Here is a 12,053-nt window from a genome sequence, read left to right on the forward strand (position 1 = left end):
CCACCCAAAATGCAACTTGACTAAAAGATTACACAAAAATAGTTTCCTCCTGAGTTCCACAGAATGAACAAAACAGGTCCATGTCCACAACAAATCTACTCAAAGTTTTGGTAGGATATATACAATGCAATATTTTGAAGGACACCTCTTTTATTTTGTTATTTAGACAGTATTTATTACTAATAGTCCAAGCATAAGCCCATTTTATGTCCACAAATTTGGATTCCCAGTAAAACCTCCCAGCAGGTAAGGTTGTGGTCTGTAAAAGATTTCTTATTTGTTTATTGGAAACTGAATTAACACACATATCCACATTGTCCAAAAAAATTGTCTGGGTTCTTAATTGACTTATGTTATAAATCCCTTTAAACAGTTGAAGTAGACTGGTTGGAATGGCATCTAACACTATTGCATATTCTCTGGGTGGAACAGGAATACCGAATTTTAAAAGAAATTCTTCATTCGTCAGAAGATGTCCATGAGAATTGAAAAGTTGTCTGATTAAAACAATATCATTATCATACCATCTAGGAAAAAAAGTGATTTATTCTAGTATTGTACATTACTGTTATTCCAAATAAAACAAGTTGTTGGAGAAAAATTATGTTTATAAAGGAGTTTCCAGGCCAGCAGGGCTTCATTGTAAAAGTTTGAAAGTTTTGTGGGTAATTTTTCATTTTTACAATTACATTTTAGCAAGAATTGAATGCCTCCCATTGTGTCAAATATATATTTGGGAAATGCATTCCAGATATTGTCTTCCCCTTTCAATAAATTACTTAACCACTTTATTTTAAAAGAGTTGTTTAAAGTTTCAAAGGTTAATACATCCATGCCCCAATGTTTTCTGCTGTTACACAAATATTTTTCCTTAAGTAATGACATTTTTTCCTCCAAAATCAAATAATGTTTTGTTTAATAGGTTACAGATGTGTTTTGGCATTTCTAAAGACAGAGACACATAGACAGATCTAGAGATTCCTTCAGCTTCAGATAACAGAATTCTACCGTTCAGAGAGAGATTTCTCATTAACCACATGTTATAAGGCGCAGTGGAGTTTAGAAACAAAGGATTTGTATGTTTGTGTCAGTGTGGGGGGGCTCGAAAATATTCTAATCTTTAGAAAGGGGGGCCCTGCAGAAAAAGTTTGGGAACCACTGCTCTAAGGCATCAGGGATGACTGTAGTTTTTGTTCTGCGGCTGAGAATGTCATTTAACACCCTCCAAGACTTTTTTTTTTTTTCGATCTCCAGATGCAACCTTCAGTTGTGTAGTAAAATGATTTTGTTTGCAATAAGTAAAAATTTAAGAAACATAAAGATTACCATAGTCATTAAAGTAAACTCAAGTCAAATTTCTCTCTCCCGAGGAGTGCAATTCATTCAATACCCTTAACAAACATTAGTCATTCATTACTGCGACGTTTACTCACCAGATTATTATTGAGGTTGGAATAGAAGAACAGTACCTCATTTGTGGGCAATTTTTAGAAATAGTTCAGCCTCTTTCGAGTCTCTGAAAGTCTTTTCAGGTCCGTTGATTGTGAAGGACAGTGTTGCTGGATAAGCCATCTGGAAGCGTATATTCCTCTCGATGAGGTGCGCGCACACGGAGTTGAACGCTCTTCTGGCGATACGAACGCTTTGTGGAATGTCGGGAACGATCTGCAGGTATGAATCCTCATACACTATTTTCCCCCGTCGTTTTGCCTCTGTCAGAAACAATTATTTCATTTAAGGGAACCTGAACGAATGACACTTTGTTCATACATATAGCACTTTACAACTCCTTGAAGGTGCGAAAAGGGCTTTGCGATAAAATAAAGAGAAAATACATTGATTCTGTAGACAAGGCCTGAGGTCACCATCACGCCCCTCCTTAAAAAAAAAAACAGATCTAGCAAACACATTTAAGTAAAATCCACATCTACTTTAAGATAATGCAAAAGTTATATAAAAGTTTCAGCAGTTTCAATAAAAGTGTTCAGCGTAAACATAAACAAGATTATAAGCTAAATGGTAATAAAATGATTATCGGCCTTCAACACACACACATACATTCATACATACATACATACATAAAATGCTGGTCTATCCCTCCTGCACCTCTCCCGATCTGTATTTTTATTTATTTTTTAAATGTATTTTGGACTTAAACACTGTCCACATAACCTAACCTGACAGAATCAAATTTAAAAGGATTTATGCTAAAGGAACAAGCAAAAACGGGAATAGAAAAGCATGAAACCTAAAAAAACGTTAACCTTAATGTTTACACAGCCCTTAGGTGGATGGTTTCAAGGTGGGTCCCTTAACATCAAATCAACGAACCAGCACATTTTGTCAGTGATCAACTCGACAAGAAACACTTAATTCCTCAGAGACTTTATCTGACAGGACCTAAAAGGGATAAAAGAAACTTCAACATCAGTCACCAGGTAATGTTTACACAGCCCTTAGGTTGATGCCTTCCGTTTCAAGATGGGTTCCTAACAACAAATCAACGAACCAACACATTTTGTCACTGATCAACTCCACATCAGTCACCAGGTAAGTTTGGAGGATGTTGGGGCTTTATTTTTACATTATCCAGCAGTTCTGTGCAGCTGTGCAATTAACTCACGTTATCGTTTTGTTTCATTGTTTTGGTAACACATATTTAGTGCGTTCTGCATTTTTCGGTTTATTACAGCATAAAAACTGCTGTTTATCTGTTATAGACAGTCAGGTAGTCTGAGTTTTACAACGAGTGTGTCAGGAAATAAAGGTTCTCATCTATAAATGACAAACAAAATAAATGTACTAATTTTAAAATTATGAACATACAAAATAATACAAAAAGAAGTGTATTAAAGGCTTATATTTCCACTTATTCTCAAATTAGTGTTCACATTTTATTATTTATAAATAGGTACATTTATTTCTCATTTATATTTTGCAGTTTTAGTTTACATAATGATGATGTTTTGCACAGTTCCATCTCAGCCGACAGTTTCTTCTGCTCTCAAAAAGTATTAAAAAGTATTGGAGTAATAAAAAAAAAACAGTGTCTGCATAATGAAATATGACCTTATGCAAATATACAATCAAACAATAAATCTCTCATAAATATATAAAAAGATCATGAAATTGTGAAAAACCTGCACACAGATTTTAAACGAGCCAATATATTATTATTCTGCTATAGATATTTTATTGGCTTTATCATTGATTATTGTACAATAATAATTCTTGTTTTTTATCTGCAGAAGAAACTTCTGTCACCACATCTACTGTTGAAAGGGAAACATTTGACTGTTTTCTTTTAACTGTTTGCTTTTATTGTAGCTCTGTATGGAAGAGGAACAGACTGGATCCAAAATTCGCCCAAACTTAAATCCAGTTGATCCAGCTGAATGACCAACCACACTCTCTGATCCAGTAAGAATGGATTTGGTGCAAAGAGGTCCTTTTCAGACCGATAAAGACTTTCCAAACAGGTTGGCAGTGGATTTTGTTGTGGAGAATGCTGTCACCTTGTGGATGAAATGTGCAAAAGCTGCAGGGTTGTTTTTTACACAATCACAGCCACTCAAGAGATTGAATTATTTGAATTATCGGTTTTCTTTCGTCTTAATCACAAATGTAACTTTACCAAAAAGGTTGTATTTCTTTTCTGTTTTGGGCGAATAAATTGGCTCGTCCGCACTTACATTTAAGCTCAACTCTTGAGATTTTTCAAAGGTCAAATGTAGAGAAAGTCTTATTTATGAACAAATCTGCTACTAAGTGGATCCCTTTAGAGCCCCATTGTTTAAATGTATCATGTGATAGTAATTTATAAGCTTGATTGTTGGTCAACGGCATTTGTACTGAACAAAAATTCCATTTAAAATGTTTTCTTATATGGGACCAAATTTTTAGGGACTGAGATACAACTGGGTTCTGGCATTTAAATTTAGAAAGATCTGATGTACAATATAGCAGTGACTTTGCTGTGTTTGGGAAGAAAGCTCGATTTTCCAACCGTTCCCAGTCAGGTCTGGTTTTTCCGTCCCAGAAGGACATACATCAAATATTACATGACCAATAATACAGACTAAACCTAGGCAGTCCTAATCCTCCCAGGAATTTTGGTCTTTGCAAAAAAACTTTTTTAATTCTGGGTGTTTTTTTATTCCAAATAAATGATGAGACAAGAGAATCGATTTTTTTTTAAAAAACTTTTAATGAATTATAATAGGGATGCATTGGAAAAGGAATAAATATTTTGGCAATACGTTCATTCTAACTATATTTACACGACCAGCTAATGAGATGGGTACATTACCTAGACGCTTAAATTGTTTGTCTGTTTGTTGGTAAAGATTCAGAAAATTTTGTTTAAAAAGTCCAGATATATCTTTGTTATGTTATGTCACAGAGTTTAGTATTAAAAACCTCCATAGATTTAAATCTGTGTGGGTTCTGAGGTGTCTGACATGACATGGCACAATGATAGAATAGCTAATTCTGATCCTTGAGTTAAAATGTATGTGTTTATGGTAAAGGAGCAACCATAAACTTGGGAACTTTTGATTTGCTCCTCAACCTTATTAGGAAGTCAGACTCCAGACAGAGGATTTAAATAAAGGCCTCCCCATTCTACTTCAGGCTTTCCCCAGGACAACAGATTGGAGCACAAGATGGAAGATCTTACCATTATTCACGAAAGAAATTTAGACGGGACAACTTTTACCCCTTCATTTTTTTCTGCAGATCTTAAGGACCTCCAAGGTTTTGGTTCACCTGAACCTGGCTCAGGGAAGAGGTGTTTTTGCCTCTGTGGAGGACAATACCTGTGCTGTGAAGGCATCAATAGAAACCTAACCAGTTTCCAAGATGAAAAGATGATAGAAGATGTCACATCTTCAACTGAAGGCACTCCAACAGCAGACAAACCTGCGAAGATTGACAAAGGCGTGCAGACAGAAAGTGAGGAAAAATTCACTTTGAAGACAAAAAACCAGAGACCACTTTCAATAAACCATAACATGCAACCCAACCAGGTAATGTATTGTTTTTTTTTTTACTTTTCAAGCAATTTTGATTCATTATTCTTTAATGAATAATTAATGCAATTACACATGAAATTTCCCTAACATCTTTTACAGATGGAAATCTATGGGGAACATGCGGTACCTTACAGTCATGTTGGAGTCATTTATATCGGCAGTTCTTCTGATGAGGACGACGATGACATGAAGGAAGATGGCGCTGATGTGGACCGGACCTCCCCCCCAGAATGACATGTTATTTTCGTTACTTTTCAAGCCACATATAAGCTCTTTATAAAAGTAATAGCAATCATTAATTGTAATCAATATATATGTAACCAACGTAGTTCGACACGTGTGCATCGCATAAGAAAATGTAGAAAAATATTATATCATCATCTTTGAGTTGTCTTTACATTTTAAGAAAAGTTTTAATCTCTATTTTTGATATATCTGGTAAGTGGCTCCTTATATCACTTAGCTAAATGTGACACGAGTGTACTTCATAGATATTCTTCAAGGTAAAATGTCTATATTTGTGAGTAATTACACTATCAAGAACTATTGCTTCTGAAATTTGTTTGATGTATCTGTGGTACTTGGAGTCGTACATTCGTTTTTAATTTGATTTAATCTGACACTGCATATTTTCAAGAAATGTATCCTTGATTATGATTATACTGTATTACAATAAAAAATCTGTGACCTAGATCGGTTTGAGTTCACCTGGGTTTTTTGTGTGTTCGGACTCATTGTCTGCATCCTGTTATTATTTAATAGCGTTCACAATTTTACATTCTTTTAAGAATCTGAACGAAAGAATGTTACCTAAAAGATCATTTTATATTAAAATCCATAAAATCATTCTTGCTGCATCAGATGCAAATTCTATTAAAGATGGTAATTCCTGTTGGTTTTTTTTTTCTCTTCAATAAAATTTAGAACACTGATTACGCAAATGACAGTGTTTAGTAAAAGCAACAAGCCCACATATGACCGGGAAAACTCACCGTTTTGTAACAAAGCCATGTAAACACGTGAAGCTTGTAAACATTAAATCTCAAGGTTACAAAAGTCCTGAAAATCTGTGTCCGAATTCCCTCCCTAATCGATAACTATAACGGCATACAGTGCTGCACAATTTAGTGTTTATAGTTTTTAAAAGCAATTAAATGCGTGCGTGGTAGACCGGATAGCTTCTGATTTCCGGTTCCTGCAGCTTGACAAGAAAAACAGAATGGTGCAATACTGCCACCACCTGGTGTGGAGGTATTGCACCAACTGGTCCTGTCTTAAAACTGATTTTCCAAAAAGCGAGCTGAGACACAACTTTTTATTTTTTGAAAGCAAAAACAAACAACAAAAAAAGAAAGCAATAAATAAATAAAAGGTATTTAATAATAATCTAAAGTCTTACAGTTGCAACAGGTTTTTTTTTTTTTTAAAAAAAAGAAAGACATAAAACATAATCAAAAGTCCCAGCTAAAAAGAAAAAGTCGCTGTAAAGTTTACTTACCTTGACTCATGCCTTGCTGGAGTGAAAAATGGTTGAAAGAAAAAAAAAACAACAAGGAAAAAAACATATCAACTCCATTGTTTTATTGAGTTTCACAGGCAAGTCAAGTAACACAAGCAACAGTGAAAAGACAAAAGCATTTTTTTTTACAAAAGAAACAACAATATTTCACACACTCAAAGCGTCACAGGAACAGGCTGGACTGCGAATAGTAGTCGCAAACTCCACAGCGCGAGGGGTATGAAAATAAATTTAAAAAAAAATTGATACCCCCCCCCCCCCTCCCTCTCCACCCCCTGGTGGTCTTGGGGTGTAAGGAAAATGAAGAGAGGATGGAAAGAGAAAAAAAAAATAAAGTATTGTCTCGTGGGGTCACTTATGCCCGTTAAAACAGCGGAGGGAATGGGTTTCGTGCTAGCCACCGAGAAATGCATCGTGGGGTCACTTATGCCCTGTAACACAGCGGAGAGGATGGAAAGAGAAAAAAAAAAATAAAGTATTGTCTCGTGGGGTCACTTATGCCCGTTTAAACAGCGGAGGGAATGGGTTTCGTGCTGGCCACCGAGAAATGCATCGTGGGGTCACTTATGCCCTGTAACACAGCGGAGAGGATGGAAAGAGAAAAAAAAATAAAGTATTGTCTCGTGGGGTCACTTATGCCCTGTAACACAGCGGAGAGGATGGAAAGAGAAAAAAAAAAATAAAGTATTGTCTCGTGGGGTCACTTATGCCCGTTAAAACAGCGGAGGGAATGGGTTTCGTGCTGGCCACCGAGAAATGCATCGTGGGGTCACTTATGCCCTGTAACACAGCGGAGAGGATGGAAAGAGAAAAAAAAAATAAAGTATTGTCTCGTGGGGTCACTTATGCCCGTTTAAACAGCGGAGGGAATGGGTTTCGTGCTGGCCACCGAGAAATGCATCGTGGGGTCACTTATGCCCTGTAACACAGCGGAGAGGATGGAAAGAGAAAAAAAAAATAAAGTATTGTCTCGTGGGGTCACTTATGCCCGTTAAAACAGCGGAGGGAATGGGTTTCGTGCTGGCCACCGAGAAATGCATCGTGGGGTCACTTATGCCCTGTAACACAGCGGAGAGGATGGAAAGAGAAAAAAAAAATAAAGTATTGTCTCGTGGGGTCACTTATGCCCGTTAAAACAGCGGAGGGAATGGGTTTCGTGCTAGCCACCGAGAAATGCATCGTGGGGTCACTTATGCCCTGTAACACAGCGGAGAGGATGGAAAGAGAAAAAAAAATAAAGTATTGTCTCGTGGGGTCACTTATGCCCGTTTAAACAGCGGAGGGAATGGGTTTCGTGCTGGCCACCGAGAAATGCATCGTGGGGTCACTTATGCCCTGTAACACAGCGGAAGGAGTTACATTTTTTGCAGGGGGGTCATGCAGACCCCAAAGCACATGCCAACCTAAGCGAGCGGAAGGGTTATATTGACAAACCAATACCTTTTTACATGCTTATCACAGGTAAGATTGATAACCCTTGTGCTGTCTTAGGGGAAAAGAAAAGCATGGATTAAAAAAAAAGATAAGGAGGGGGGGTCATTTTAAAAACGCATACCCCCCTTTGGTATTGACCCCAGACAGGTACACCCCGTACACCCTCCCGCAATCGAAGAGGGTCGAGTTCCTGAATTTTTGTTTTTTCATTGTGGATTGACTCAGTCCAGTTTCATTTTTAGCATTTAAATCAGTGTTTTTCAACCAGTGGGAGATGGTCAAGTGTGCTGTGGGAAATCACCCTCATTAACTGATGTAAAAAGATTTCCATCTCCAGGATATCAGCTCTTTGTTCATCCTTACAGGCGCTGAAAAACAAAACACTAAGAAATTAGGATTATGAAAGCTCTTTGTGTTTATTTAAAGACATTTTGATAAGAATAACGGTACCCCGATTTAGCTGTAGCTTCAGCTGTTTTAGAAAAAGTCCCGTTCCTTTAACTGTCTCCACCAATCCTTCTTGGATTCTTAATCACATGTCATCAGTCTGACCAAGTAAGTCTTCAAATCCTTTTTCTGAATTTTGCTGATAAAGTTGCTCAGTTCTAACAAAAATACCAGCTGAAGCTCATCTTTAGCTGTGTAGCTTACTAAAGAAACCGGTGTCAGACTGTGGAACAAGTGAACAAAACAATGAAGTTCAGAGACGCTAGTCTTTTTTTTTTTACTTTTCAAGCAATTTTAATTAATTATTCTTTAATGAATAATTAATGTAATTACACGTGAAATTTCCCTAACATCATTATATCTTTTACAGATGGAAACCCATGACACATATATGGTACCTTACAGTTATGTTGGAGTCATTTATATTGGCAGTTCTTCTGATGAGGATGACAGCTATGGAGATGAAGGTGACGTGGACCACTGCTCCCCCCTAGAATGACATGTTATCTTCAGGTTACTTTTCAAGCAACAAAAGAAGCTCTTTATAAAAGTAATGGCAATCATTTATTGTAATCAATATATGTAACCAATGTAGTTCCACACGTGTGTTAAGGTAAAGTGCATCACCTAAGAAAATGTAGAATTTTTTTATCATCACCTTTGAGTTGTCTTTATATTTCAAGAAATGTTTTAATCAATATTTTTTGATATATCTGGTAAGTGGTTCCTTATATTACTTAGCTTAATATGGCATGAGTGTACTTCATAGATATCATTTAAGGTAATTGTTTATAATTGTGAGTAATTACACTATCAAGAACTATTGATTCTGAAATTTGTTTGATGTATCTGTGGTACGTGGAGTCGTACATTCGTTTTTATTTGATTTAATCTGACTGCATATTTTCAAGAAATGTATCCATGATTATGATTATACTGTATTACAATAAAGAATCTGTGACCTAGATCGGTTTGAATTCACCTGATGTTCATTATGTGTTCAGACACATTGTCAGCATCCTTTTATTATATATAAAAGAATAACGTCCCCCTTTTACATTCCTATAAGAATCTGAACGTAAGAATGTTACATTAAAGATCGTTTTAGATTAAAATCCATAAAATCATTCTTGTTGCATCAGATGCAGTTCCATTAATGATGATAATTCCTGTTTTTTTTTTCTCTTCAATAAAATTGTCATTGAGAATGCGTATTTAGAACACGGCTTATGTGCGCCATCAGGCGGATACGAAGAGAACAGAACACAAGGGACGAATAATCATTCCACGTCTGGCCATTTTTTTTCAAGTCCACACCACGCATATGTAATAACTGTCTGGACACACAAATGACAGTGTTTTGTAAAAGCAACAACCCCATGTGAACGGGAAAACTCACCGCGTGTAACAAACAAAGCCATGTAAACACGTGAAGCTTGTAAACATTAACTCTCACGGTCCCGAAAGTCCTTAAAGGCTCTGTCCAAATGTCCTCCTTAATCTCTACATACTTTAACACCATGTAGTGCTGCACTATGTAAAATTCTGGGTTTTAAAAAGCAATTAAAACCGTGGCTGTCAGTACTCACAGCTTCCGCTGTCGGTTCCTGTAGCTCGAGAAGAAAACAGAATGGTGCATTACCGCCACCGCCTGGTGTGGAGGCAAACTACTATCTTAACGCTGATTTTCCAAAATAAAAAATAAATGAATAAATATTGCTTTTTGCCTTTTACTTCTAAGGGAATCCATCCTGAACCGGTTAGTGAGCTGGTGGTGCAAAAGCCCAAAACAGTTGGCAGGGACGGTCTGAGCTCCACACTGTTCAAGGCATATACAGGTGATTAATTTAACTTTGTGTTGCTTTGTGACAGCAAGTTAAGTTGGGTTTTTTTTTTCTAATCTTATGACTAACCAAATTATGGTTACAGCAGATATAATGAATAAAATTTAAATGTAGTTATGAACTCATGTCTAACTTTTGTGTGTTGTGTTTCTCTTGTGTAGGACCACAGCCAGATCCATATATGATGACATCTGGAAGCAGATTATGCCAAGTGCAGCCCCAACCTCTCGTGGCTGTGTTGGATGGGTTTCTGAGATGGAATGAAAGAGAACCTGGATATGTATTATTATGGCAAATACATGAATGCATACCTTAAATTGCACTTATCTTGTCTTTAACAATCAGTTAAGCCTTCTGTCTTACTGTTGATGATCTGAAATGTTATTTTTTATTGTAAATGTTTGATATCATTTGTGTTGTGATTAATCAGTTGTTGTTGTTGTTGTTACCAAAATATTAAATGAGGCACAATTTTGACCAAAATTGTTTTATTTGTTCATCTAATTTTTTGTGAAGTCAAAGTCACCTTTCAACAGAAAAATATTAAGAATATAACAATTATATTTAATTAGATTTTAAGAATATGTGAGAACACGAAATTTTTCCATACTATTTGCACATTATACATTTTTAAAATACCAAACATTAATTCACTCTTCAAAACAAAAAGTCCATGATCATTTGCCAAAACGCGGAAGTTTATCCAGATCTGATTCCCACTGCCCAAAATGCAACTTTATTAAAAGATTACACAAAAATTTCAATGGATTATTGTTGGTGATGATGTTCATGATCATCACAGTAAGTTTGAAGAAGATTTACTGGAGAAAATTAGAGAAATTACCATTATAGTTCTCCTAAGCATACTGCCTTTATAGTTAAAGTAAAACATTTGATCCACCCAAAATGCAACTATTAAAAGATTACGCAAAAATTTCAATGGATTATTGTTGGTAATGATCTTCACTAATATCTAAGCAAGTTTGAAGAAGATTTACTGGAGAAAATTACAGAAATTACCATTATAGTTCTCCTAAGCATACTGCCTTTATAGTTAAAGTAAAACATTTGGTCCACCCAAAATGCAACTATTAAAAGATTACGCAAAAATTTCAATGGATTATTGTTGGTAATGATCTTCACTAATATCTAAGCAAGTTTGAATAAGATTTACTGGAGAAAATTAGAGAAATTAAAGTTTTAGTTCTCCTAAGCATACTGCCTTTATAGGTAACATAGGACATTTGATCCACCCAAAATGCCACTTTATTAAAAGATTACACAAAAATTTCAATGGATTATTGTTGGTAAGGATCTTCCCTAATATCTCAGCAAGTTTGAAAAAGATATACTGGAGAAAATTAGAGAAATTACCATTATAGTCTCATTCAGGCAGGGTTATCCATGGTCAGCATATACTTTAACTATAAAGCAGTATGCTTAGGAGAACTATAATGGTAATTTCTCTAATTTTCTCCAGTAAATCTTCTTCAAACTTGCTGAGATGATCATGAACATCATCACCAACAATAATCCATTGAAATTTTTGTGTAATCTTTTAGTCAAGTTGCATTTTGGGTGGATCAAATGTCCTATGTTACCTATAAAGGCAGTATGCTTAGGAGAACTAAAACTTTAATTTCTCTATTTTTCTACAGTAAATCTTCTTCAAACTTGCTGTGATGATCATGAACATCATTACTAACAATAATCCATTGAAATTTTAGTGTAATCTTTTAATAAAGTGGCATTTTGAATGGTTTCTATGTTATATGC

General features: G+C 35.7%; 2 long non-coding RNA genes across 3 annotated transcripts; both read right to left on the reverse strand.

Moving 5' to 3' along the window:
* Window positions 1-2,845: 2,845 nt before the first annotated feature.
* Window positions 2,846-6,243, reverse strand: LOC111947965 (uncharacterized). 2 transcript variants are annotated; one of them, XR_002873936.2, is made up of 3 exons: window positions 6,026-6,243; window positions 5,166-5,251; window positions 2,846-4,920 (listed from the first exon to the last, which is right to left on the reverse strand). It is a non-coding gene; the product is annotated as an uncharacterized LOC111947965 (long non-coding RNA). The 2 variants fall into 2 exon arrangements; XR_002873934.2 differs by having other exon boundaries at window positions 3,648-4,920; window positions 5,161-5,251.
* Window positions 6,244-8,181: 1,938 nt separating this feature from the next.
* On the reverse strand, window positions 8,182-10,119 carry LOC144988745 (uncharacterized). Its single transcript, XR_013652731.1, has 3 exons — window positions 10,023-10,119; window positions 8,837-8,923; window positions 8,182-8,354 (listed from the first exon to the last, which is right to left on the reverse strand). It is a non-coding gene; the product is annotated as an uncharacterized LOC144988745 (long non-coding RNA).
* Window positions 10,120-12,053: the final 1,934 nt, after the last annotated feature.

Source organism: Oryzias latipes, chromosome 21 (genome assembly GCF_053564925.1).
Source record: "Oryzias latipes strain Hd-rR chromosome 21, Olatipes_Hd-rR_3.1".
NCBI lineage: Eukaryota > Metazoa > Chordata > Actinopteri > Beloniformes > Adrianichthyidae > Oryzias > Oryzias latipes.